This window comes from Sus scrofa, chromosome 8 (genome assembly GCF_054392235.1).
Source record: "Sus scrofa isolate SSC_HxYL_T2T_F1_AM1 chromosome 8, Sscrofa_HxYL_maternal_Yorkshire_Landrace_v2.0, whole genome shotgun sequence".
Classification (NCBI taxonomy): Eukaryota; Metazoa; Chordata; class Mammalia; order Artiodactyla; family Suidae; genus Sus; species Sus scrofa.
In genome coordinates, this window is record NC_139390.1 from 96,656,750 (window position 1) to 96,682,468 (window position 25,719).

The following is a 25,719-nucleotide window of genomic DNA, read 5'->3' on the forward strand; positions in this document are numbered from 1 at the left end:
CTTCAAATAATATAATTTATCTGTACCTGTGTTTGAAATATATGTAAATTAAAAGAAAGCAGTATATATTCTTTGTGTGCCTGATTTCCTTTCCTAAACATCATACTTGTGACATCATTACAGATTAAGTGTAAATGTAGTTTTTAAAAAATTTTAGTATTATGTCAGTTAAATGAATGTACCACAATCTGTTTATCCATTGTGTGTGTTCGTGTCTGTGTGGCTACTTGGAATGATAATGTTACATTTTTCCTGGTGCCAATGTGCATACATTTTATTTGGGTACATACCATGGAGTTGAATTGCTGTGTGATTGGTTTTGTATATATTCAAATTTATATAATGCCAAATAGTATATAATGCCACACATTATTTCCAGAGTGTTTGTATCAATGTACAGCTCTTTCTTGACTTATGATAGGGTTATGTTATGATATATCCATTATAAGTTGAAAATATGAGTCAGAAATGCACTTGACTTAGCCAACATCAGTGCTTAGCCTCACCTACCTTAAATGTTCTCAGAACACTTATATTAGCCTACAGCTGGGCAAAACCATCTAATGCAAAGCCTGTTTTAGAGCAAAGTGTGGTTCCTGAATACTGTACTAAAAGTTTAAAAAGGAATGGTTGTATGGATACAGAATGGTTATAAGTGTTTTGGTTGTGTTACCAAACACAAGGTCATGTGCCTGATACACAATGAGGCCAGACAAACTGAAACGTTGGAGTTTGGAGCAGTGATAGGTTTATTACAGGGCCATGCAAGGAGTGGCCCTGCTCAAAAATCCCGAATTCCCTGAAGGGTTTCAGCAAAGCTGTTTTAAAGGCAGGGTGAGGGAGAGGTATGGTTGGCTGCTGTAGACCTCAGGGTGTCAGGATCCTCCATTCCTGCAGCTGTCCCCATAGGTCAGGTCATGATGTTCCTGTACACCTCCAAGAAGACAAAGTTTATTCTCTGTTCTACTTTTTATCTCTATATAAATGGAAAAGTGTCACACCCTTAAAGGTAAGAGCCTTGCTATGTGTTAGGTGGTAAATGTAAAATGGAAAGGAACTGAAATACAGAAACACCAGATGAGCTGATGCAGAAGGGATTTATAATTAGACGTTCTCCAGGTTGATGGCCTTGGAACAAAGACAGCCTCATGAACCTCAAAGCCTCAAGATAAACATAGCTGGAGAAACTGTTGAATTTTAACAATACCTTCCTTTTCCTATTTTCCCTATTCCTTACCCTACTTCCTTATCAGTACATGACTGAGACCCCTGCTCCTTACATATATAAGAAGTTCTCCTTGCCTTTGCAGTGGGAAGCCTGAGTCTCCTCTGCACTCTGTGCTTCTGGCCCCTCTGCTAGTCAGTTAACTTGCTTGAAATCTCATGTTTCTCGGTCTTCGGCCTCTTGTATTCTAATACTATATATTTCAGGCTATAGGCAACATTCTTAACTTGAACCAAAAGTAATAGAATACAAAGATTAAAGTAAAAGAAACAGGTCCTGTATGGAGTCAGATTTGTTCTTCCCTGTTATAGTTGTGTACCTTCATAAATGCGTGGCTGACTGGGAGCTGTTGCTACCCAGCATCAAGAGAGAGTATGGTACTGCATGTGGCCATCCCAGGAAAAGATCAAAATTAAAATTTATTGTATGGTTTCTAAGGAGTTCCCGTTGTGGCACAGTGGAAATGAACCCGACTAGTATCCATGTGGATGCAAGTTCCATCCCTGGCCTCACTCAGTGGTTCAGGGATCTGGTGTTGCTGTGGCTGTGGGGTAGGCCAGCAGCTGTATCTCTGATTTGACTCTAGCCTGGGAACTTCCAAATACCACGGGTATAGCCCTAAAAAAAAAAAAAAAAAAAAAAAATTAATGCATGGTTTCTACTTAATGCATATTGTTTTGGCAGTATTGTAAAGTAGAAAAACCTTAATTGAACCATCATAAATCAGGGACTGCCATTATGTTCCCTCCAGTAGTGCATTAGAATATCTATGGTTCCATATATTTTCAAAACTTGAAATTGGGGTTTGTGCTATATCAGTTTTAATTTTCATTTCCCTGTTTCTGAGTGAATTTCAGTAGTTTTCTCTGCATTTATTGGTCATTTGATGACTAACTCATTTGCTTTTCAAAAAAAATTACTTTGCATACTTTTATTTTTTCAAGGATTTTTATGTATTATGGATTCATCTTTTTTTAGTTGTGTAAGTTGACAATATCTCCCATGCTGAAGCTTCCTTTTTCACACTCTTAATGGTCTATTTTGATGAAAAGGAATTATTCACTATAATGTCAAATTTATCAAGTTTTTCCTTCCATGATTAATACTTTTTTGTCCTGAAAATTTTTTTTCTTTCATACCATGAAAACATCCTATATTAGTTTTAGAAGCATTACTTACCATTTCACTTTTTTTTTTTTTTTTGGTCTTTTTTTTGCAATGTCTTGGGCTGCTCCCGTGGCATATGGAGGTTCCTAGGCTAGGGGTCAAATCGGAGCTGTAGCCACTGGGCTATGCCAGAGCCACAGGAGCGTGGGATCTGAGCCAGTCTGCAACCTATACCACAGCTCATGGCAACACCAGGTCCTTAACCCACTGGGCAAGGCCAGGGATCGAACCCGCAACCTCATGGTTCCTAGTCCGATTCATTAACCACTGAGCCACAATGGGAACTCCTTACCATTTCACTTTTAAATCTACAGTCCATCAACGTTATTATGTTTGATGTAAAGTATATCTTAATTTTTATTTTATTCCTGTATAGATATCCAATTGACTCAGCACATTGGGGAAAGAGCTTCCTTTCCACACTGCTCTGTGGTGCCAGTCCTATGATAAATCCAGTGTTTCTATAAGTATGGGTCTATTATTGGATTATCTGTTTACTACCAGTGATTATTTTTTTATCCTTGCATCAATAGCATATTCTTTTAATCACTGTAGCTTTATAATGTGTCCTCATAATGTTATTCTAAGTCCTTCTTATAAGAGCGCACTATGAGAGTGCTCTTGTTTTTTGACCTGTTGCATTGCATACATATTTTTAACAAAAAATAAATAAATAAAGGATTTTACCCTTGGAGCTGTACTGAATCTATAGAACACATTGAGGAGAACTAGAAATGACAATGCTGAGTCTCATCACCCAAGCATATGAATATCCCCAGATTTACTTAGTCCCTTTTTAAATTTCACAATTATGTTTTATGGTTTTCTACACAGAGCTAATACAAATTTTTGTGTATTTATTTCTAGTAGTTTGATTCATTCCTAGATTTTTTTGAAGTATAGTTAATTTACAATGCTGTGGGTTCCTAGATTTTTTTAGGGCCACACCCTTGGCATATGGAAGTTCCCAGGCTAGGGGTCAAATCAGAGCTGTAAGCTCTGGCCTGCACCACAGCCACAGCAACGCCAGATCTGAGCCGTGTCTGCGACCTATAGCACAGCTCCCTGCCATGCTGGATCCTTAACCCACTGAGCAAGGTCAGGCATCAAACCTGTGTCTTATGGATGCTAATCAGATTCATTTTTGCTGAGCCATGGTGGGAACTCCCAAGTTCCTAAGTGTTTTGATTCTATGTACAGTTTTATTTTTTCTTTTTATAAATCTAGGTGCTACTTAACTATTAATATAGAGAAATTAATTTTAATTGCAGATCCAATTATCTTTCTTGGCACAGGGCATTTCACTTTTTCTGTCTGTACTTGTGTCTACTTCAAGTTTTTTCTTGTTTTTCTAGGAATCTGTCCGTTTAATCTAGGTTTTCTCTTTTTTTTTTGGCATCAAGTTTGATTTATTTGTGTTTCCAGCTTATGAAATTTTTAACATTGATAGAGTCCATAAAATACCCCCTCTTCTCTTTTATTCTATCCATAAATATTTCTGTACCAGTCTTTCCATGAATTAATACATTTTACTGGTCTTTGGTTATAATAATACTAGATAAGAATCTACTCTGACTGTTGATGGTTTCTATTGTACTCTATTTTTCTCTTTCATTGTTTTATGCTTTTAATTTTTTGTTTGTTTGTTTTGTTTTGTTTTGTTTTTAGGGCTGTATCTGTGACATATGGATGTTCCCAGGCTAGGGGTTGATTTGGGGCTGCAGCTGCCAGCCCACACCACAGCCACAGCAACACTGGATCCTTAACCCACTAAGCGAGGCCAGGGATTGAACCTGCATCCCCATGGATCCTAGTCAGGTTTTTTAACCACTGAGCCACGAAGGGAACTCCTTAATTTTTAAAATTTACCTTCTTCTACTTTTTTAGGGTAACTGATTGCTCCTTTTCAGATTTCTTGAGATGGATGTTTAGAGCCCTGATTTTCAGCTTTTTTTCTTCTTATATTCAAATCTGTAAATTTCCTATAAACATGGTTTAGCTGTATCATACATGTTTTGACATATTGCACTTTCATAATCATTCACATCAAAATGTTTTCTATTTTTAATTGTAATGTTTTCTTTGACCTACTGGTTTTTTAAAAAATATATGTTGCTGTATTTCCAAACACATAGGTATTTCTTTATCTTTTTTCTATGTTTACATTACGTTCTAAGAATATACTCTGTATAACTTTAACCCTTTATCAACTCTAGGATATGTCCAGGCATATCCTCAAGTTTAGTAAATATCCTGTAAAGATTTGAAGAGTGTATTCTGTGATCTTCTGTTGAGATGTTTGCATATGTCAATAAATTATTCAGTTTTGTTTATTTATTGATCAAATCTTTTTGTCCATTTTGTCAGCTTGTCCAGTCAGTTACCTGAGGAAAGAGAGTTTAAAAAAAATCCTCCCATAAAGATGATTTTTCTTAATTCTCTTTTTGTTGCAATTAATTTTTGCTTTATGCATTTTGATACTACTATGTGCATATTATAGCAGGTTATATTGCCAGGTACATAGAAGTTTAGAATTATATGTTCCCAGTAATTTTAACCTTGATCAATATAGAAGATACTTTTCATCTTAGAATCTACTTTGTATGTTATTAACAGTGCTAGCAGTTTTCTTTTGGAAAGTTTGTCATTTATTTTTTTCACCCTTTGACTTTCAACTTTCCTACATTCTTATATTTTAAAAATACATTCATTCAGTTTTTTTTAAGCCTGTTTGATAATCATCTTCTAAATGAAACATTAGCTCCTTCATATTGTAAGTAATTATATAATTATTGGGGTTTAAATCTGTCGTTTTATTTGCTGCTTTTTTTATTCTCCCATTCTGCTTTTCCTTTTAATGCATCTTATTTTGAAACAGTATAACATTTTTACTCATTTTTCCGTATTAACTAGCTTGTTAAATATTCACTATTTTACTATTCAGTTAGTAGTTTACAAATCATATTGGATCTGTTAGCCTTAATATAAATTCTCAGTAAAAGCATGGACATTTAAAACACTTTACATCTCTTTAAAATTTTTATTTTTCATGTGTTAACTATGTATATTTTAAACCACATAATACATTTCAAATATGGAGTTATATGGCATATATTTATTTAGATTAATCCATATATTTATTCTTTTTGTTGTTTCTAACTCTATGTTGAATCTGGATGATTACTTTTGGCTTGAAGATAGTCTTTTGTATGTCTTTTAATGTGAGTTTATTGGTGACATATTTTTCTTAGTTTTTGCAGTCTGAAAATGATTTTATTTTACTTCTACTTTGGAAAGTTACTTTTCTCTGGTTATTGAATTCAACAGTGAAGCTTTTTTTTCTTCCTTCCAACATTTTGAGAATATAATTCCATTATCTTCTGCTTTTTTTTCAATTTTGTTAAGAATCAACTCTCAACCTTAGTATTACTTCTCCTTTGAAGATAATACAACTTTTTTTTTTTTTTGCAGTTTTTATTATCTACTCTTTTATTTTTATTTTCAGTAGTTTAACTCTGATGTGCCAAGGCATAGTTTTTTGGGTTTTGGGAATTTGGGGTGGACAGGGGTATTTAACTTGCTTGGAATTTATTGTGCTTCTTTAGCCACTTAAAGGCATAGCAAAATATCACTTTATATATGATTCTCAGCTCTCTCTTTTCTTCCCGGTGGTAATACTAAGTGCATTTATGATCGCACTTTTATATCTTTTTTCTCTTTCTTTCTTATTTTATATTTCCATGATTTTCGTTTTGGGTATTTTCTTCGTCATCTCCCAATTTATGCTTCCAATTTATTGATATATAATCAGTCACTAAACCCATCGATTGAGTGTTTTGATTTTTAGTTTTAAAAGAAGTATTATTTTATTCATTTAGATATTATGTAGTTTTTTGTTTTTTTTTTTTGTTTTTTTTTTTTTGTTTTGTTTTGTTTTTTTTTATTGTTCGCTGCAGCATATGGAGTTCCTGGGCCAGGGATCAGATCCAAGCCACAGTTGTGACCTATGGTAACATTGTATCCTTTAATTCACCATGCTGGGTGGGGGATTGAACCTGTGTCCTGCTGCTGCATTTAGACCACCGATCCAGTTGCACCACAATAGGAACTCCTTAGTTTTAGTTTTCATGTTTAACATTCCATTTGGTGCATTTTTTTGGCCATGCCCACAGCATGTGAAAGTTTCTGGGCCAGAGATCAAACTCATAGCACAGCAATGACCTAGGGCACATCAGTGACAATGCCAGAATCTTAACCCTTTGTGCCACAAGGGAACTTCTCCATTGGATTTTTAAAAAATTATTTCGATTTCTATCAAAGTTTTTACTCCTCCTTTTTTTTTTTTTTCTTTTTTGGTCTTCTTAAAGCCATACCCAAAACATATGGAAGTTCCCAGGCTAGGGGTCAAATCAGAGCTGCAGCTCCTGGCATACGCCACAGCCATGGCAACACCAGATCTGAGCCACATCTGTGGTCTATACCACAGTTCATGGCAACCCTGGATCCTTAACCCACTGAGTAAGGCCAGGAATTGAACCCACATTCATCTGCATGGATACTACTTGAGTTCTTTACTGCTGAGCCATGATGGGAACTCCCTACCTCTGTCAAAGTTATGAATGTAGTCTTTTGAACCATTAAAAAGCCTATGGCTAATCAGTATATTATATGGATTTTCTGTTAGTTATGTATTTTCCATTGTTTCTTTTCTTTTCAGACATACAATTTTGTTTGGTTATTTTTGACTGAATGCTGGACACTGTACAAAAAAGGTGTAGATTTGAGGTCTGTAATCTTATTACCTTAACTCAGAGAATATCTGGTAAGCAATGAAGACACTAGGAATCCTAAACTATTCTAATCTGTTTTCAGGATTCAGATAATCTGAAATTAGTCCTGTAAGAATTGATGTATTTCACATCTACTTTTCCTTAGGGTGCTCTTGAAAGTCATAACGGAAAGCATGGTATGTCAAAAAGGGTTTGTTTTGATTCAAGGCTATGCATATCACATCCTAATTTCTAGAGACCAGTGAGAGTCTCAGAAGCTTTCACTTTTCTGCTTTTTATCTGACTCTTTAGGAATTGCTAGTTTTCATCTACGGTAGAATTGACTAAAATATATGGTTAGCGTTTCTTCTTTTTTCCCCTGTATATCAGTCCCATACTTCTTCCCTGACATTTGAACTCACTTGCTTTTTGTTTAGTTGAATTTTCAATTGATTTTCTATTTTGTTTAACTTTTTCTTGTTTTTTGACCTTATCACTTTTTGCTCTATATTTTGTAGTTTCCTTCAGTTACATTTAGGCTGTCAATTATCTTTTAAGTGTTTCTTTCTTTCTTTTTTTTTTTTTTCTTAAATTATTTGTGGTAGCTAAGAACACTTTTTGTGGGTTATTTCCTTTTTATAGCACCTAATTATATTTTCATGTAGATGCAAAAAACTTTTAAAATTATCTGAGTATACTTATATGAGTACTTACAAATTTCTCTTTTCTCCCCCCTTCAGTTACTTCAGTGTTTTAGGAGGATGCACATTCTATTTTAATACTGGTCTTTTTCTTTCTTCTTTTCCTTAGCAGAAATTAAATGCTCCTGGCAACATTCCCACATCTCACTCTCCACAGCATTCACAGCTTGCCACCAATATCTGCCATGGGACCATGAGGACCAGTTGCATCATGGCTTTTATTTATGTTTATCTGATAGCAGAAGACACTCAGACTTCTCTTATCATCTAGCACACCCTGATTGTGATCCACCTAAAACTCTAGGGATCACTCCTGTGATCACTTCTTCGGTGATTACATCTTTTATCTATTTCCATTTCCTTAAAACAAAGGAACCTTTCAGATTGACTTTAAAAACCTCATTGTCATCAACAAATCTCTTATATCATCAGGTGCTTTTAAGAACCCACCCTTCCCCTTCACCTCTTGCTCAACCTGAAATCTGAATCCTTTTTTTTTTTTTTTTTTTCTCTTTGCTTTTTAGCGCTACAGCTGTGGTACATGGAAGTTCCCAGGCTAGGGATCAAATCAGAGTTACAGCTGCAGGCCAATAGCATAGCCACAGAAATGCAGGATCTGAGCCGCATCTGTGACCTAGCACAACTCGCAGCAACGCCAGATCCTTAATCCACTGAGTGAGGCCAGGGATTGAAGCTGCAACATCATCGTGGTTCCCAGTCAGATTCATTTCCACTGTGCTACGTCAAGAATTCTGGAAATCTGAGTCTTAATGCCAGTCCTTCCCATGCTGCCCTCGCAGGTGCAGACCACATTGCAGTTGTGCTCTCTTACTTCTTATTTTAACTTCTAAATTATTTCCCCATTCTTGCACAAAAACAACTAACTTTGACTTTCATGTCATAAGACTACCAACCCATTCTTTTGTAGCTGGTTACTTCCAAGTTTTAGTAACTTGGAATTTTTATTACCCAGCTCATTGTCACTCTCTCCACCACCAAACCTATCATTTTTCCTTGGTTACTTCAGTTTTCTAGTTATTAGAATCTAGTAGATTATTTCCCCAGAAACTTGATTTATTAGCTTCTTGACCTCCATCCAATTTATTACCCTGATTGCATTGTAAATCGTCTTTACCAATAACTACAATTCCAGAAAAATCTCTCTCACATATTCTACTTTCTAGTCCACCAACTCATTTTTCTCGTCTCTCCTTTGAGTCCTCTAACATGATCAATTCCTCTCAGTGTAACCTACAATGTTTAGTTTCTTCTAATTTTCCAGTTTATACTATCAAGTTATTTCCAGTTTAATTTCATACATAGTCTAACATCACTTTTTTATAATTTTTGCCAATGCCCTCCCTTCTGTGGTTTATCTCATTTGCTTGTCTAAATCATAACCTTGACGAAAGATTTTTTTAATCTCTCCTATTCTCTGCCAGTCCCTGCAGTGTTAAATGTGGTGGTGGAATACTACAACCAGCTGATTATCTCACTTAAGATTAATATTTTTCAAAATTAAACCGGTTTATTTTACACCCAGTTTATTTCTCTTCAAATCTCCAATATCTCCTGTTTCTTCCACTTAGTTGATAACTTCCTATTTAAAAAAAAAAGAAAATCTCGAAATAATGTTATCAAGCTCCCATAACCACATTATGCCACCTGTATAGCACTTGTGCCCAGATACTATACTTTTTCTTCTGTTACCACAAAGGCAGTGTCTCTGTGCTTGATTTTGGCATCCACCTGCACACTGGATGGCATACACTTATACCCATACACACATTACTCATACACATTACTCAGGCCATTTTCCCTTTTGCATTATATAGTTTTCCTTTTCTGTTGTATTATTTCCATGACCTTGCAAGTATGCTGTTATTTTCTTATTTTCCCTATTAAACAAAAAGTAAAACCAAACCAAACCACACTTTTCTTGCTCTCTACTAATTGTCTAGCTAGCTTTACATTTCTTTATCTTTATAACTCTTTAAATGAGCGTTCTACATTTACTAACTCCAATTCTTTTTTTTTCTTTGCTAGCTCTAGTTCTTAACAGTTTCATGAAAATTGATGCCTATCAAGCTTTTACATAACTACTCCCATTGAACTCCTTTAGCCAAAGCCTTCTCATCCTGCATGCATCCCTGTGCAGTGTGACATCATTGTTTCCAGTACCATTATATTTTCCATCCCCTTGAACCTTGAGTGCTTCCATAACAAGAACCTAAAGCATTTGCTACTGGTTTTGGGACTATGCAGTTGGGGAAAGGCTGGAAAGACAACAAATAGACAATTAGTGGAGATTGAAAGAACTGTGAAGAAACGTATGAACAAAATACAAACTCCATATTTTGAAATACGTAATTATTAGCTTTTCCTGATCTTACTGCATCTTGAAATTCAGTTCATCCTAAACTGTGACCCTATAGAAGCCAGACTATAGCTGTTCCTGCAGTGTTTACCTCCCTTAAGTGGAGCATCTTACTACTGGGCAGCTTCTCATCTCTGCCCAATTGTGCTTTCTTTTGAAGAAAGACTAGGTGGGATGATTTTTCTAATATTCATGTCTATTCAGTTCACTTTCAAGAAGAGAAGCTGAGTTTCAGAAGAGTACATACAACTCATATTTGCTCAGCATTTTCTTTGGAAGAAAGATTATAGTTGTATAATGGGTTGTACACCAAAATGAAAAAAGGGGAATTGGGTGAAGGTATTGATGAGGGGAATAGAACATTTGAGCCACCTGAGACAGAATTAGAGAAAAGCAAATGAAGCTACGGAGTGATATCTGACATAATCATATCACATCAACATTACCAGTTTTACACCTTTAAATTACAAGGAAATTTAATATATTAGAACATTTAAAATCAATGACTAACTTTGAAAGATGGCCAGAGATTTTTGAATAGATATGAAAAAGACAAGAATGTTAGATACTGTGACAGTAAACTCCATGGGGACAGACCCTGTTTTTTTTTCTTTTTTTTTTTTTTCATCTCTGTCTCCCCAACAGCCAAACTATTTGCACATAATAGGGACTCAATATATATTTGTTGAATATGGACAAATACATGTTAAAGTTGTCAATCTTTATGTAAAAATAGGCTGGGAAGCAGACAGTTTTGTATATGTTTAAGAAATATAGCTTGGCTGGAGTTAGGGTGGCGATAAAGGAAGTCAAGGGCTCAAGCTTCAAAGAGAGGAAGGCACTTGCTATCATATTAATATCTTCCCATTAAATAATCGATAGAGGATAAGCATAGCCTAAGAGCCTTAAAGAGATGATAGTTTTTTCAAAAAATGAGAGTGTCAGCTTTTAATAGAGAATGTGTATATTTAGGGAATTGACATACTTTTAAGCATATCTCAGATTACACCACGTCACATAGACAATTTTATTTTGAGACTAAGAATAAGGTTATATTGTCCTTATATAGATAACATGAAGGTTATTTTCTTTGAGGAACAATTTGCTTTAATTATTGTGTAGTCTTAACTACATTCATGTAAATGGGAAATTTATTTTCTGCGATCTTTGCTAATCAGAATTCCAAACTATTTAGGGTGTATCTGAACAGGTGATTGGATTTCACTAACGTGTTTAACAACATGTAATAATATAGTGTCTTACTCTGGTTAGGAACAAATTATTTAGTAAACTTGGATGTTAACTTCAGAAATAGTCATTGTGTATTGATCAAAAGAAAGCTTCCTTTCTCATCATAGGATGCCGACACACTGAAGAGGAAGGGAATTTTGGAAACTACGTGACACAGCTGCACAAGGCATTAACAGCAGCAGCAAGAGACTGGGGTGGCAGGTGCAACTGGCTAGAAATTGTGAAAGGCATGCTGTGCTATTTGCAGAAAAAGGTTCAATCCATAACCTTACCCATTGTGGAGACAAACTAGATTTGTTGCAAATTAATAGGCAAAGCCTAGAAATTGGATATAGTTCAGAAAAGGTTGGAGAAACAGTGAGTTCAGAAAATCAAAGCAAGGGACAGGAAGTTACCAGGAAGCCAAGCTGAGTTTCTGTAGGCATTGAGCAGAGAATTAAGTGTGTGTCTCTTGCTGTATTAAATCTCCTGTAAGAAAGTTTCAGCTGTCCAAAGACATTAAATCGATATCAAGAAAGATATGTTGTTTTTCTTAATATTTAACATCTAACTATAAACCTGGGTTGAGCATATAGTTAAAAAGAGGTGCATTTAATCTCTGAAATATGCTAAATAGAATATTATAGCTCTTGAGAAAGAAAGGAAGGAGGGAGGGAGGAAGAGGAGGAAAAGTGTTTATTTCTTTAGGATCTTAAGCCAGCATCTTCGTTTCTGCTGATGGCAAGTAATAATGCTATTGCTTTGACTCTTAAATTCCCCAATTTTTATTCCCAAGTACAGCAATTATTTTTATGTAAATATGCATTTGTTTATTAGCGTGAAAGGGGAAAAATGACTGCTATTTTTGAAACAACATCTAATGTTGAGAATGAAAATGAGAACTGAAGGGAACTTTAACTTGTTAATATTTTATTTAAGTATTTAAAATTAATACTCTTGTACAGGAATGATTTACAGATTTTTATTTTGAGATATGTCATTGTTTTATTTCCATGGTGATAACTTTTAAAATTTATTAGAAACTCTTTTGTGTACGGAATAGTTTAAGAAGCATATTGATTACCTTGCAGTTAAATATCTATAAAAGGACTTGAGTATTGAATCATCTGAAGTTAGCACTTAATAGGTGATGTATTATTGGATAGCTTTTAAGATATTCTGAATATTTATTTGTAGTATTTATCGGTCTTTTTTTCCCCTACTAGTTACTCTCTCCCTGTCCCCATGACTTCTTAGAGAATATAATGTATCTCGCCTTTTCAGAACCCATGCTCTGTTGGTCAAGCCGTATATGTGGAATTCTTGAGAATAAGCAAATGAGTTTCATTTACTTTGAAGACTATTTTGAAGGCACGTTAAACCAAGACTGTATCAGTAAAAGTTTAGAATCTATTCTTAAACTAGTATAACCTTAAGGGAAACCGGAGTCACTGGATTTGCATCCCTTTAAAATAGAAATGTAAAAATATCTTCATGTGTAAGCCATGGCAGTTCTCTTTCCTTATAACGTAAAGGGAGGCGTGACTAGTAAAAGCTTGAACTGGCCTCCCCATTTATTACTTTCTGTGGTTCTTATTGGTTTGTTGATCAGTTGCTATTTTAACATTCATTTTTAAGTGATAGTGCAGTTGTTTCCTCTTTCTTCAGTAGAGCAAGCCTAAGTTTAACTTCTGAGCTAAGAAAAAACTGAAAGAAACCCATATTATTCTTCAAAATGGAAAGCTTTGTTACTTCACCCACAAGCCCTCTGTTAGAGGAAGCACGTGGGGACTGTCCCTTCCCAAAGCCTTGACACACCAACCTGGATTGTAACTGATAGGCATCTCAAAGGAAATAAGGCAGCAGTAGGGGGCGGAGTGTGCTCAGGGTCTGGTCTAGTGGCAGCACTTCCATCTCAGCCTCTCGAAGGCTCTGTCCTTGGTGCTCTCCGCAGTTTCTGTGAAGGTACCCAAGGAACTGGAGCATTTCACCCAGCAGACTAAGGAGGATGACTCCAGGTAACTAGACTAGTAGCATGCTGGAGGATTCTTAAAGCGGAGTTCCCTGGCAGCTGCACAGGTCAAGGATCCCTCACTGTCACTGCTGTGGTGCAGGTTTGATCCTTGTCTGGGGAACTTCAGCATGTTAAGGGCATGGCCAAAAAAAAAAAAAAAAAAAAAAAAGGATTCTGTAAAGCACAGCTCATACAGTGCTGCAGTGGCTTTTTATTACCAGCAGAGGAACAAAACAGACAGTGCAGCAAACATATTGAGTATAACTTAGACTTTGGGCAGAGAATTCTAGTTGACTATTCATTTCATGTCATTCAAAACCGTTTGAATTTGTTTGAATTTGTATCTGATATCCTCCTCTATCACTACCGCATGATCTAAGCTATATTTTACATGGTGAACACTACAGAATATTTTGTTTGAAATGAGCATGTTGAGTGAATTTCCCAGGGAATGTATCTGTGTTGATGATTGCTTAAAATTAGTCCTTTTTACTTACAGTTACCTGAGAATAACAGAGTACCAACAATAATCTTTTTAAAATTTGTCATCTGGGTTTATCATAGCAAACAACATTGACATAATGCTTAATACATGCTCTAATCACTGTTTACCTTAAACTGTCAAACGAGATTAGCTCCATTTCAACCTCACTTTCGAGTATATATCGTATTGTTTTGTGTTCAACATTTGTATTTAAATGTTGTATTTATTTTCTATACCCAGTCTCTAAGCTCTTCCACTTTCAGTCCTGAAATTCAAACTTGAGTTTGTCCTTGATTCTTCTTCTTTCACCTTCAGTTCACAGTTGCTATCCCTAAATTTGTCTGTCCCACTCTGCCTTTTTAGTAAGAGATAGCTCTAGAATAAATTCTTATCAAGGCCAATTTAAATTAATGCCGATTCTTCTAATTCCTTTTGTTGTGCTTTTGCTCCCAAAAGGATGGTTCTTGTCTCCTCACAAAAGGAATTCAGAAATGAGATGAAAAAGTAAAGTGAGAATTTATTTAGGTAAGAAATACACCTCTTAAAGAGAGGCAGGCAGAGAAGCAAGCAGCTGCCCTCTCTTTCTTTTGGTACTCTGGTTATTAAGGGCATCCAGTTGCATAGGTGGAATATTCAGTGGGAAGGAGGGGCTTGGGGGCCCATATTCCTTAATTTTCCTTCCAGCTTCACCTTCTTGAAGGGAGGAGGGAGTCTCATTCTTAAAAATGCTTTGATCGAAAGTGTCATGGCAGGTGCATGATGGGTACTTCTTGTCTGCAAGGCTAATTTTATTGCAATGAGGACATAATGAGCAATAGGTTAAATTCAGAACCAGGAGATTCTCCCTCTTCCAGCTTGCTTTGTCTGCCTCCAGGGCACTTATCATCCCCACACAATGTGTGGTTTCCTGTTAGTCTAGAGGTTCCTGCTTTTCTTTGTCTGCCCATGGATCCTGCTGTTTACAAGATGTGTGCTTTCCTGCCACTTGGCCCCACGCTTCACTTTCCTGCTCAGAGCTAGCTATCTGCCTGCTGTAACACTTTTAGTTGTATAATCTTCAAATGCAGCTCTAACGCTTGCACTAGAGCAGTGGATTTAAAAAAAAAAAATCAAGCACCATTTATTTAGTCAGTCTGTAATTCATGACATAATTATTGACCTTTTATTTTGTAGTTTTTGGAAATACAGTTCATTTCCAAAATTTCCCAGGGGGGTAGTGGTTGGTAATTCAACAAGCAAGTCACATACGATTAAGCTTGTTTACAACATAAAATTCTGTTGCTTCAAATTTGTTCAGCTCTTTCTCTCTTTGATTTCATGATGTCATGTTTGAAATCTCTCTGGCTACTTTCCACCACTGATTTCAACACACACATAACTACTACCCCATGCCAAAAAAAATACATGCACCAGAAGTGGTGATCTGCTCTATTTCTCTGAGCATGCTTCTTGTTATCTGCCTTACTCTGGTTGTTGCTGTGCCTTACTGACCTCCCTTGCTTGACCAAACCGTCTTCACTTTTTAGATTCAGGTAGATACTCTCTTCTGGAAAGCTTTCCTTAACCATTTGAAAGCATTTATCCCATTAAGAATAAGACTAAAAATAGAATTTTTTTCCCCATATTGAAATTATCATTAGGGCATGCTCTATCTGCCACAAGGTATGATAACTACAGTCCACTTTCCTGATTCATTCTGTATAATAGCTTTTTTAAGGTAAAGACTATTGTTATTATATATTATCCTTTTTTTCTGGCATGGCCCTGTATTTGGCATATGATAGGGATTGAATACATTTCTTCAATAATGTATGGAGAGAGAAAAAAAGTTGATAGCATATTCCTGCATTTTCAAAGTTGCTTTTTTTTTTGCCTTTTTTTAGGGTCACACCTGTGGCATATGGAAGCTCCCTGGCTAGGGATCAAATCAGAGCTACAGCTGCTGGCCTATGCCACAGCCACAGCAACGCCAAATCTGAGCTTCTTCTGTGACCTACACCATAACTCATGTCAAAGCTGGATCCTTAATCCACTGAGCGAGGCCAGGGATCAAACCCATATCCTCATGGTTACTGGTTGGGTTCATTATGGCTGAGCTATAACAGGAACTCCTCAAAGTTGCTTTTAATTGATGATTTGGGGATAATGTTACCTGGTAAAAGGATAAAGCCACATATGTATATAAGTGTTTGTGTGTATACGTATATGTGTGTTAGGGCTGCATTGTTTTTATTTTTTCGGTTCTTGCTCACATGCGCCAAAGAATTGAAACAGCAAGTGCCTTGAAAATGCAAGCAAGCTCTTTAGGTGGGAGTGTTATAGCTAGAAAGTGTCACAGCTCGAAAGCATTATAGTTCTATAAGGTGCTTTAAGGGGCATCTCCAGGTTCACCAAAACGAAAGAAGTGCAGCTGTGTCAGTGTTGCCTTGGAAACCACAATAGAGTCCAATCGTGTCCAGTTGAGTCCACCAAAAGGGAAGTGTTGCAGCAGGTTTATTAAAGTGAAAGTGCACTCTCGGAGGAAGAGCCACCCTGAGAGTAGGTGATGCCAGAAAGATGTCACTAGAATCCGGGTACTTGTTTATGGAGCCGAAGAATGAACTTCACAAACACACAGGCAGCAAGCAAGCAAGGTCTTTATTACAGGAAAGTAAACAGCTCCCAGGACAGCTGGGAGCAAGAGGAAGAGTCCCCTTTCTATTGTCCTATAGGGGTTTTCATCCCTTAAATATGGGGGTTACCAACGTGGGGTCTAGAAAGATGTTTTTTTTTTTTTCCCATTTTGTTTGCCGTCAGAAATTAATGTGTCTTGCACTCATCGTAGCATAGACTAGACTACCACTCTTTATATTTCTGTAGATAATCATGAGTTTTATATTATCATGACTTTTTTTCTTGGTATTCCATGAAAGTAAAGCTTATTTAAATCTCACATCCTCAATGTCAAATTTGAGTTTACTTATACTTAGAGATATGATTTGTGTTTGTTTTTCAGTTCTGCCACATTAGTTTGTATTTTATTTTTGATTTGCCCTGTCCTTTTAAAGCTGTGAACATTTTGTTAAACCTTTAGTTTACTTTGAAAAATTAGTTTATGATGTGTTATTTTCTTCTCAAAACATTATTCTATTTCATTTCTTTTTGTCTCTTAATTGGTGTGGGATTAAACAAAACCCCTTTGGAGTCCCCCTGTGGTGCAGTAACAATCTGATTCCAGCAGCTCAGGTTGCTGCAGAGGCATGGGTTTGATCCCCAGCCTGGCACAGTGGGTTAAAGGATACAGTGTTGCCATAGCTATGGTGCAGGTTGCAGCCATGGCTCAGATTCAGTCCTTGGCCCAGGAACTTCCATGTGCTATGGGTGCGGCTATAAAAAAAAAAAAAAAAGCAAAAAAAACTTTGTTTCCCATATTTAAATGAAGTGCATATCTTTAGGAGAAGTAGGTGGTAATATCCTCATCTTTAGGCTTCAAGGAGTCCGTCCTCTGATTTTTCATTTTTTTTTTTTGTCTTTTGTCTTTTTAGAGCTGCACCTATGGCATGTGGAGGTTCCCAGGCTAGGAGGTCCAATAAGAGCTACAGCCGCAGGCCTATGCCACAACCACAGCAACGCCAGATCCAAGCTGCGTTTGCGACCTACACCACAGCTCACAGCAACGCCAGATCCTTAACCCACTGAGCGAAGCCAGGGATCGAACCCACAACCTCATGGTTCCCAGTTGAATTTTTTTCCACTGCACCAAGATGGGACCTCCCCCCCTCCAATTTTTAGGGTTTCTTTTTTAGCATATATTGTAATGATTTCATATTTGTATATATTGCAAAATGATCACAATAAGTCCAGTTAATATGTCGCCATACATAGGTACACATTTTTTTCTTATAGTGAGTACTTTGAAAATTCATTCTCCTAGTTACTTTCAAATATGCAATATAGTATTACTAGGTATAATCACTATGGTATACATTACATTCCCATGATACATTCATTTTATAATTGAAAGTTGGTACCTTTTGACACCCTTCACCCATTCCTCCCCATTCCTCCAGGCAACCACCAGCTGTTCCTATATTCATGAGCTCATTTTTTTTTGTTTGTTGTTCATTTATTAGATTTCACATATAAATGAAATCACATACTGTTTATTGCCCTCCTCTGTTTCAGATGTACAAAGTACGTCCTTGCTGTGGAGCTTCTTTCTTCTCTCTGACTTCGGAGAATTCTCTGCCTCCCACCCTACCCTCCAGATTTATGGCTCCACAGGATTTGCCTTTCAAGGTAGCATCCTCAACCTTACTTAGGTTTGCGGTAAAATACTTTCTGAAATCCTTTTCCTGCGGGCTCAACTTCTATCCAATATCAGAATCCTTTTATTTTTCCAATTCTCACTGTTCCTGTCTTGTTTATCTTATTTCTCTGTTTATGTGAATATCCTTCAGTGGTAGGCATTACATTCTGTAAGGATTTACATGCTGTGTATTTCAGAACTTTTTAGAAGCTTAGATTGTCACTATTGTGCTTTATTTTCCCACAAAACATACCGTTTTTCCCTTATTATTCCTGCTTAGGCACCACTTGCGGCTTGTCAGGAATCTACTAGGTCTTTACTCAGAATTTGATTTTTGTTTTTTTTTATGTTTTATTCTGTTTTGTTTTTGGTTTCTCAGACTATAGAGTACATCAGTGATTTCCTTTTACTGCTGGCATTGGATTGGTTAAGACTGTGTATTTTATAATGCCAAGTGTTATGCTTACCACCACCTGTGGTTATCAAAGGAACTCAGGGATGATATATCTGATTAGGACCAAAAACTTAATTTTATGCTTTAAAATTGCCACATAGATAGCATGTGGCACATAGATCCTGAGCTTAAGACCAAAACGGATGTAATATGCACTTGATAAAAATCTGTTTGTTCCCTAAATAAAAAGTAATGCTACACACACATGACTAATATCATCAGTAGATACAAACTATTTTACCTCTAGTAATACAACAAACAAACAAACAAAAACCTGCCTTGTATTTGTTAAAATGTGTAAGTTGCAAAGAAATAAGTAGTGCTGCATTTTAGGGTAAAGGATTGTTTTTCAAAATGTGTTTTGTGAAATATCAGTTCAGTGGATACCAGTAGAAATTTAGAGTTTCCCTCAAATTCTGGGGCAAGACAAGGTATCTTTTATCACTGATTTTATTCAGTGTTTCATACTGGAGTTACAAAGCAGTGCTGGAAGAAGAATTCAGAACTGTAAAGAATGGAAAGAAACTTGTTATTTTCAGAGGACATTAATACATATACAGAAAATTCAAGAAAATTTATAGATGCTGTGAAATAATAAATGAATTTAGCAAGTTTGTTGGCCCCAAAACTAATATGCATATATTGATAGTTTTCCTTTATATGGGTTATAAAAATTAGGCATGTAGTAATAGTAATGTGAATATTACATTTTTAAGAGTAACGGAAAACTTTAATGTAACTAAGACTCTATTTAAGAAAAAATGGTAGTAGATCCATAGGGAAATCCATTACTTTTCATGAAGGAAAAAAAATAATCTAACTTTGTGAAGGTATATACCATATATAAGGAGAAAATTAAATATGAAAATGCCATTTTTATGTCAATATATTAAGTATAATGCAATTCTAGCTTTATAAAAATGAGTTTTTATGTTAATTGTCAAGTTACTCTTAAATTGGCAAAAGATCAATAATACCTAAGATACCTTGAAAACAAATTAAGAAAGATAAGCCTGTTTTACCAGATATTAAGTTTTAAAGAGCTGTAGAGCATACTTGTGATACTTACTCAAGTTGATCACAGTGTTGAAATTTGCAGCAGCCCTGTAATCCTGGTTAACAGTCTTGGTTAGAGAAATTCCCCCATCATTTTGTGTTTTAGGAAACGGCTTAATGCAAGGAGGCAGACTCTCCCATATGACTTAGATCAAACTCATGGATGTCCCCCTTGTCTACCCATGACTGGCAAAATACAGAACCTCCAGATTCCTGTTCTTAGCTATATAAATATTAGCTGAACAGCTGGAACAAAATATTTGGTAACCAGACTTTGGTTAAGTTGCTCTAATTCCCCCAAGCTTCAGAACTTTTAATCCACACTCAGCCTGAAGCAGTAGAAAACCTCTCTTAACCTTCTGATAATAGGCTGACTCAGGGTAAAATATTCTCTGATCCACTGATTACACTATTTCATCATCTCCTGGTTCTTTCTTTCTATCTTTTTTTTCCAGGACTGTACCCATGGCATAGGGAAGTTTCCAGATTAGGGGTTAAATCAGAGCTTTAGCTGCCTGCCTACACCACAGCCACACCAACTCCAGATCCTTAATCTACTGAGCAAGGCCAGGGATCGAAGCCACATCCTTATGGATACTAGTTGTGTTCATTACCACTGAGCCACCATGGGAATGCCTCCTTGTTTTTTCTAGTCTTGTTCATTTCTCTATATAAAAGAAAAATCGCCTCCTGCCTTGTTTGAGATGCTCACAAATCTCACAATTGTAATAGTTTCTTCCCTCCCTTTGCAATAATTCTTTCTAATAGAATCTCTCCCTACCTAGCTCTGGAACTATTCATTATTTTATGTTGGCCAGTGGAACAAAATGGCTAACTCATAGACCCAAGCATTTATGGATGTTTTTTATTTTAAGGAAGAAGAAATTGTAAGTCAATGAAGAAAATGTTAGCTAGTTAATAAATTAACTAGCCTTATGGAAAATGTAAAATAGAAACCAAGCTAATTTCATACATAGATATATTTTCAAATGTGTTAGAAGATCTGAACATGAAATAAAAAATTGTTAAGTCCTAAGAAGAAAATACTGTATATATTTATGAACCCAGTTAAAAATAACTTTCTTTAGACAGGTTCTAAAAAGTGTAAAATCATATGAGTAAAGGTATAAATTTGACTTCATTCAATATATATGTTTGGGGATATTAAAAAATAAAGGTCCATCTGGGATAAAACTTCTACAGTGTATAGAGAAGAGATTGTATACTTGGAATATATAAAGAAATTCTACCTTTTTCATTCTTTTCCAGAATTTCCTAAACATTTCAGTCCAAAAGGCATTCAGTGGAGCCCTGCTCGCACAGGACATTGTTGGAACTGAGCAGTACATGCAGTTTCTGTGGGGGGTGGGGGAGAGTGGCAGAGGGGAGGGGCTGACCTAAAGTGGGAAAGGTCTAGCAGAAGTCAGTTTGAGGAAGTTGAGGTAAGACTCCCAGGAAGGAAAAATCCAAAATATGTGAAGATGACCATTAGAAAGAAAAGCAATTTCCAATGGAATAGGAGGAAAGATATATAGAACCATGTAATAATTGAATAATCTTACATAAATACAACTTCAAGCAGTTTACAATAGTCTCCATTTATAACCCACTCTCAGGTCTGTGAGGAGGTTGTGTCTACACTGGGCACTGCTGGGATTGGCTGAGCTTTAGGCTGTTGGTTGTGTTCACGTCTGCTGTAGTTGACTCTTGGCTATTTAGGACAATTTGTATCAATCTGAATGGAATGGCTGAAGTTCAAAGCAGAACAATGTAAAATACTTAAAACCCCTGTCTACACAGGTTTGCTAAATCACATTGCCAAAAGCAAGAGACATACCTGAGCCCAAAATAATGCCTTAGGGAATATTACTGTTTGTAGACCACAAGGAGACACTACAAAGTTGCACATACATCCAAAGGTATAGATTTATTCAGCAGAGTCACAGGAAATAATAGGATCAAAATATAATTTATCACAATTCATTACAAACTAGTTTGACTCCTTAGGTAAGGACAGGAAGTTCAGAGTATGTCCCCTTTATTAGGAGATATAAGGCAGAGCTTCCATGCCTGCCCGATTGCGTCTCTCACAAGCATCTGTTTCTTGTCTATCACTTTGTCTCTCACTGAATTCCTTCTGCATGGAGACATGCAGAACCTGAACCTCAGTGAGTCCAGAAACAGGAATTGGATGAGGTACAGACAGGATTAAGACAGTGGAATAGAAGGACTGGAGGTCAGCTTCTCTCCTAAAAACAACAAAATTACAGCCAAATGCTGAGCAATCACTAACCAAATGGGCCAGAAACTTTCAAAAAAGATATCCTACTCCAGAGGACAAAGAGGAGGCCACATCAAGAGGTAGGAGGGGTGATTATGCGGTATAAGCAACCCCACACCTCCTGGGTGGGAAGCCCCACAGACTGGAAAGTAACTGTATCACTAGAGATTAAGCTACAGGAGTGAGAGTTCTGAGCCCCATGTCAAGTCCCCACGCCTGGGGATCTGGCATTGGGAGAAAGAGCCCCCAGGGGATCTGGCATTGACGGCTGATAAGGCTTGTGCACAGGAACTCCATGGTACTGGGGGAAACTGAGGCCCCATTTTTGGAACCACACGCAGACTTTCACGTGCACTGGGTCCCAGAGCAAAAGCAGGGTCTCCATGGGAATCTGGGTCTGACCTGGCTGCAGTTCTTGGAGGACCTCCTGGGAAAGCAGGGATGAATGTGGCTTGTTGTGGGGGGGAGGGCGTTGAGTGAGTGGTTCCTTTCCCATGTGAGGGAAGTTTTCGGCTATTATGTCTATTTTTTCTGTTGCTTTCTCTCTCTCTTCTCATTCTGGCATCCCTACAATACAGATGTTGGTATGTTTAACGTTGTCCCAGAACATTGGAAGCAAAGCTCTAGGGAATATTTAGCAGCTGCCTTTCTCTGGAGGTGGCCATTTTGGGAAAATCTGGCCCCACCCATCATCACTGAGAAGCTCCGGGCCAAACAACAATCCAGGTGGGATCACAGCCCTACCCATCAGTAAACAGGCTGCCTAAAGACCCCCCAGGCACACAGTCAACTCTAATCTCACCCAGAGACAAAGCCCCACCCACCAGAGGGATAGGAATCAGCTCCACCTACCAGTGGGCAGGCATCATTCCTCCCATCAGGAAGCCTACAGCAAGCCCCCATGCCAACTTCAGCCACAAGGGGGGAATACACCAGAAGTAAGAGAGGCTACAATTTTATTTCCTGTAAAAAGGTCACCACACCAAAAACCTATAAAAATGAAAAGACAGAGAACTATAACTCAAATAAGGGAGAAAGAAAAAAACCCAGAAAAATAGCCAAGTGATCAGGAGATTCTCAGCCTCCAGGAAAAAGACTTTAGACTTGATGCTGAAGATGATGCAAGACATTGGAAATAAACTGGAGACAAAGAGGGATAATTTACAGGAAACGCTGAGCAAAGAAACACAAGATATAAAACTTAAGCAAGAAGAGATTCAAAATACAATAACTGAAATGAAAAAAAAAATTAGAAGCAGCCAACAGCAGTATAAAGGAAGCAGAAGAATGAATAAGCGAGGTGGAGGACAGATTAGTGGAAATCACGGATGTGGAAACAGAAAATAGAAAAAAGATTGAAAACAAATGAAGAGGGTCTCAGAGAACTCTGGGACAATGTTAAACGTACCAACATATGTATTGTAGGGGTGCCAGAATGAGAAGAGAGAGAGAAAGCAACAGAAAAAATAGACATAATAGCCGAAAACTTCCCTAACATGAGAAAGGAACCACTTACTCAAGTCCAGGAAGCACAACGAGTACCATATAAAATAAACCCAAGGAGGAATACACCAAGACACATATTAATCAAACTAACCAAAATTAAAGACAGAGAAAATCTTGAAAGCAGCTAGGGAAAAGAAACAAGTAACATACAAGGGAACCCCAACAAGGTTATCAGCAGATTTTTCAGCAGAAACTCTGCATGCCAGAAGGGAGTGCCATGATATACTTAATGTGATGAATGGAAAAAACCTCCAACCAAGATTACTTTACCCAGCAAGGCTCTCATTCAGATTTGAAGGAGAAATCAAAAGCTTCACAGATAAGCAAAAGCTGAGAGAATTCAGCAACACTAAACTAGCTTTACAACAAATACTAAAGGAACTTCTCTAGGCAGAAAGGAAAAGGCTGCAACTAGAAACACAAATACCACAAATGACAAGGCTCGCCAGTAAAGGTATATATACAGTAAAGATACGAAATCATCCACCCACAATTATGCCACCAAAATCAGAAATCGTGAGAAGAGGAGGGTACAAATGCAGGACCCTGGAGATGCACTTGCAATTAAGAGACCCACAACTTAAAACAATGTCATATATATATGTATATGTAGACTCTTATATAAAACTTCAGAGTAACTGCAAACCAAAAATCTACAACTGATACAGAAACAAATAAGAAAAATCAACTAAAATACAACACTAAAGATAGTCATCAAACCACGAGGAGAGAACAAGAGAAGAAGGGAAGAAAAAAGAGCAAGAAAAACAAACCCAAAGCAACTAATAATATGGCAGTAAGAACATACACATCAATAATTACCTTACATGTTAATGGATTAAACGCCCCCACCAAAAGACAGACTGGCTGAATGGATAAAAAAACAAGACCCATATATATGCTATCTTCAAAAGACCCATCTCACTTCTAGGGACACATACAAATTGAAAGTGAGAGGATGGAAGAAAATATTCCATGCAAACGGGAATCAAAGCTGGAGCAGCAAAACTCATATCAGACAAAATAGACTTTAAAATGAAGCATATTTTAAGGGACAAGGAAGGTCACTACCTGTCGTGAGACATGTTTCTACAATATTTTCTTAGCCTCTTTGCTGAAAGCTCCATTTTGTCCTGCTTTACTTTACCCCATCTTCATGCCTGGAAAACAGTCGCAATGCTGGTAAATGACTTAAGCTTAAGAACAAAGACCTAAAGGCATAAGTTATCCATAGGGTCAGCTGAATGAGGACCTAATGCATTGGTCTAGGCATGCCAGACCTGTGCAGATTGGCACACCATTTGCACAGCATGATACATCCTCTTAAGAATAAAAGAAAGAGGAGCCTCATGACCCCAAGGGGTTTATGAGGGGTTGTTAGCAGGATATGCATTAGCAAGGAGAACCTAGGTGCAAACCTAGGCACACCATCTACAGAGGCACAGTGGTGATTCTCTAGATGCTATGCATAGATAGCTGACGCCAAGCTTCCTCAAATGCTAATGATTGCTAAATGCCTAAAGGTCAGAATAAAAGCTTAATCAGCAACCTGCTATGTGACTTTTAAAATAACTTTAAAAATCCTATATCCTGCACCTACAACCACCTTCTGACTTGACGTAATCCTAGAGAACACAATAAAAGCAGTGTGGTTTCTTGAGGCAGTGCTCTTGGTCCCTGAGACCTTGACTCCCCCGGTTCCCACCTTTACTGAAGATAAATGTCTCTGTGTTTTGTTTCATGTTAACTTTTTTGCTTAAGTTTCACAGCACCCGTTCTTCAGCCCCATCCTGCTGAGCTGGTCTTGGCAACTAACTAATGATCAAAGAATCAATCCAAGAAGATATAATAATTTAAAATATCTACACACCGAACATAGCCTCATCACAATGTGTAAGGAAACTGCTAACAACATTAAGAGGAAAATTGACAATAACATAATAATAGCAGTGGACTTTAACACCCCACTTACAGCAATGGAAAGATCATCCAGACAGAAAATCAATAAGGAAACACAGGCCCTGAATGAAGCATTAGACCAGATGGATTTAATAGATATTTATAGCACATTCAATCCAAAAGCAACACAATATGCATTCTTCTCAAGTGCACATGGAACATTCTCTAAGATTGATCACATCCTGGGCTACAAATCAAGCCTCGGTAA

General features: G+C 37.0%; 1 long non-coding RNA gene across 2 annotated transcripts in view; it reads left to right on the plus strand.

Annotated features, from left to right (window-relative positions):
- LOC106504725 (uncharacterized) overlaps nucleotides 1-25,719 on the plus strand; it is a 58,600-nt gene that overhangs the window by 5,569 nt on the left and 27,312 nt on the right. For both annotated transcript variants that reach the window (XR_014812969.1, XR_002346784.2), the window contains one exon: nucleotides 18,132-18,245. This is a non-coding gene — a long non-coding RNA (uncharacterized LOC106504725). The remainder of the gene's footprint in view (nucleotides 1-18,131; nucleotides 18,246-25,719) is intronic.